This window comes from Chrysochloris asiatica, unplaced genomic scaffold, assembly GCF_000296735.1.
Source record: "Chrysochloris asiatica unplaced genomic scaffold, ChrAsi1.0 scaffold00041, whole genome shotgun sequence".
NCBI lineage: Eukaryota > Metazoa > Chordata > Mammalia > Afrosoricida > Chrysochloridae > Chrysochloris > Chrysochloris asiatica.
In genome coordinates, this window is record NW_006408559.1 from 16,920,865 (window position 1) to 16,924,554 (window position 3,690).

The window sequence follows — 3,690 nt, forward strand, 5'->3', positions numbered from 1 at the left end:
CTCAACGAGATGGATTGGCCAAGTAGTAGCATCGGTGGACTCAAGCATGGCAACAGTAGTGAGGCTGGCCCAGGATAGGGCAATGTTTCGTTCTGCTGTGCATAATGTTGCTATGGGTTGGTACTGACTCGACAGCACCTAACAACAATAACAAATGGGGTATAATTGACGTGATGACACAGGGCTTGTGTTTCTGTTAATTGTTTGGCAAATTTTGTTCTGGACTTTGAAGAATTGAGGATGTTCACATATCTAAACATTTAAAACATTGTTTGTGTTGGACTTAGGCTATTGATAACTGCCATCAAATCAGTTCCAACTCATAGTGACCCTGTATGGGGTTCTGAGACTGCAGATCTTTACAGAAGCCGAAAGCCTCATCTTTCTACCAGGGAGTGGCTGGTGCGCTCAAACACTCCCCGTAGACTTAGGCTAGGACATTGGAAACATCCAAGTTTTGTTTGTTATTTTTTATCTTCTTGGCTTACTGTGGTGTGATTTAACTGTTTATTTACAAATGATACAATTGAGCCCTTTGTTTTATTTACATGAAGAATTGGCTGCAAGTGAATTGGAATTAAGATGTCTGAGGCAGGGAGAAGGATGTCTTAATTTGTTTTGGGGGCAGGCTGTGTTCTTGTAGTGTATGCTGTACTAGTCGGTCTTCCACGGACCAACTTCAGGTGGAGGGGGTTTATGCAGAAGGTACTGTACCAAGTGAGCAAGAATGGTAGCTCTGTTGTCCAGATGGATGAAAGCAAGGTGCAGTTTAGAGGCATTTGGGGGTATTGATTTCTAAGTGCTGTTTGGATAAATTTCATCTTTATAACCCTTGGCAGACCAATTCATAGACGTAGCCTTGCTTGTCAGGGAGCTGGAAGGGCATTTTTGGTGATATGTGTTTTTGTGAAAGCATGCATAGTCAGAGACACACTGTTTCAACAGTGTCTCCACACACAAGTCGGTAAAAGTCAGTCACACTGGTTACATTTTTCAAGAGGTGCTCCCACGTCCCCACACACAATTCGACAACACTGGCTGCATTCTTCACGCGGAGGTGCTCAGGTTCTCGCGTTCTTTCCCGTGTACTTCCACCATGTTATCTCACAGTTAGTGACCCCTAAGTTTGACAAGTAAGAGTCTTTTTAAATATTGCTTTGGCGGCTTATTTTTCACACCCAAACTAGAAACCTCCACCTTTTTAGACCAGGTATTCTACATACGTGTATGCGCATCCACAAAAGAACCCTGTTAAGCAATATAGCCAAACTCGTCTCTCTTTTTCCACCTGTGTTGTTAAGTATATAATTTGGTTAAACAAGTGAAGTATCCGAACTTTGTCCTTCTCCCTCACTCTACCCCTCAAAGGAAAAAGTAGCTGGAACCCAGTTCATGTTGACCTTCCTCGACTGTTCTTGGTTCAGATAATGTGTCTTGATACCATGTTGTTACTGCTGCCATTGTGACCCTAGTAGGTGCTCACTGCCTGTTGATGATGCAGAAAGTGTCCTCCTGCAAAGTCTAATGCCTTCCAGATGTGTCCAGGGGACAGGTGGACTGGGGATGTCCTCTTTGTTCTAGTTCGGTCTTGTCCAGGATTACAAATGAAATAACAATGTGTGTTGCTTCATTACTTGTTTCAGTTGGAGGCGGTCTTCCTGTTGTAATGTGGTTTTGTCTGGGATTGCAAATTATATTATGACTTCTAGTTTTCTGTTGTGTGGTCTGATTTTTTTTCCTTACTGATTTCTAGGTGAGCATGTGAACTTTTTAGAAATAAGAGTTTCTTACCATGCCCTGTGACAGGGTCTACAAGCAATGAATACACCCCGCACCCAGACCTTGGTCTTTGTGTATCCTTCCCCGGTTAGGGAGCCCTGGTGTGGCACTGTAGAATCGGCACTGGACTGCTAACCACAAGGTTGGCAGTTCAATCCCACCAGTTGCTCCTTGAAAACCCTACACAGTGCCACTATGAGTTGGAAATGACCCAATGGCACTTAACAACAACAACTGTAGAGGGAACCAGGACTCTGAAGGGGCGCATTTCTCAGGCAGGGCAGGGACTAGGCAAGGGGCTGTTTATCTGATATTGCTAAATCTAGCATGGCCCTCAGGACCCCTAGACTTTGTTTGTAGCTTGCACCCCACCCGCTCTCCCCTAGCCATTCAGTTCTGTCTCAGAACGCCCTGCCTTCCCATGTCGCAGACCCAGCACTGTCCCCTTCGTTTATCTGCCTGAAACATCTTCCTTTTCTTGTCTGCCAGTCTTACTCAACTTCAAGGCCCAACCCAGTATTCCCTGGAAGCCTGTCCAGGCTGAGCAAGGCCGGAGTTGATTCCCAGCTTCTGCCTGGGGAGGGAGTTTGTAGGGTTCTCCCAGGACTGTGGGCTCATAAGTCACTTTCCACTTGCTTTACAACCCCACGGGGCTGTGTTCACCCCATTTGGTAGAGGACCAAGGAGGCACTGAGGCTTAAGCAGATGCCAAAGATCACATGGCTGGTAAGGGGCACACCCAAGATTTGAGTCCAGCCAGTCTGGTTCTCATCTGGATTTTAAAAAACATTGTTAAAAATAATATGTATGTAATAAAAATTTGCCGCTTCACCTGTTTAAAGTGTGCAGTTCAGGGACATGAATGACTTTTACCATGTTGTACAACCTCACCACAGTGTCAGTGTATAAAGTTTTACAATATCACTGCCCCAAACAAACCTGAAGTTGAGCAGGAAGTCCCCACCTTCCCTCCCTCTAGCCCCTGATGACCACAAATCTAATGTGATCTGTATGTGTCGGTTGTAGTTACGAGGGGGCTTCACAAAGCCTATGGGGAAATTCCATGATCTCTCAATCCCATTTTCCACGAACTTTTTGAAGCCCCTTCGTAACTTGGAGATACACAGGCTCTGTTCGAGATCGCTGCGGGAAGATGAGTATCTCAGTAAAGTCAGTCACTGTGGTCTGTGAAGTGTGCTGTGTTGTTGTTGTTGTTGTTGTTAAGTGCCGTGGAGTTGGTTCTGACTCATAGCGACCCTGTACAGGGTTTCCGAGGCTGTAAATCTTTACAGGAGCAGAAAGCCTCAACTTTCTCCTGCGGAACAGCTGGTAGTTTAGAACTGCTGACCTTGCGGTTTGCAGCCCGATTCGTAACCACTACGCTACCAGAGTGTAGCATGATGGGAAAGGCTGAACTCTCCTGAGAATGACCTGAGTGGTGCACCCAGGCACGCATTGAGTCCTCACTCAGGGGAGAACAGCGTCACAGACTTGCTCCATGCCGGGTCGGCACAAACCTTCCGCCTGTGAAAATGCCATAGCTGCAAAGCTTCGTAACGCGAGGTGTGCCAGGAAAACAGACCTAACGATTTCTGGTCCATTTCCACCATCATTGTGAAGCTGATTCTGGCCACAGTGTCTTCTGAGTGCCGTCCAACCCAGGCAGCTCCTCTCCCAGCACTTGATCAGACAGTATTGTCTTGTGATCCACAGGGGTTTTCATTGGCTCTTTCAGAGGTAGGTCTCCACGGCCTTCTTCCTCATCTTTCTTCCTCATCTGCAAGCTCGCTGAAACCTGTTCACCATGGTGATCCTGCTGGGATTTAAGGTACCGGTGGCATAGCTCTCAGTACCCAGTAGGCAGACTGACAGACGGGAAGTGAGACGTCACCTTTCACTGTCTTGGGATCA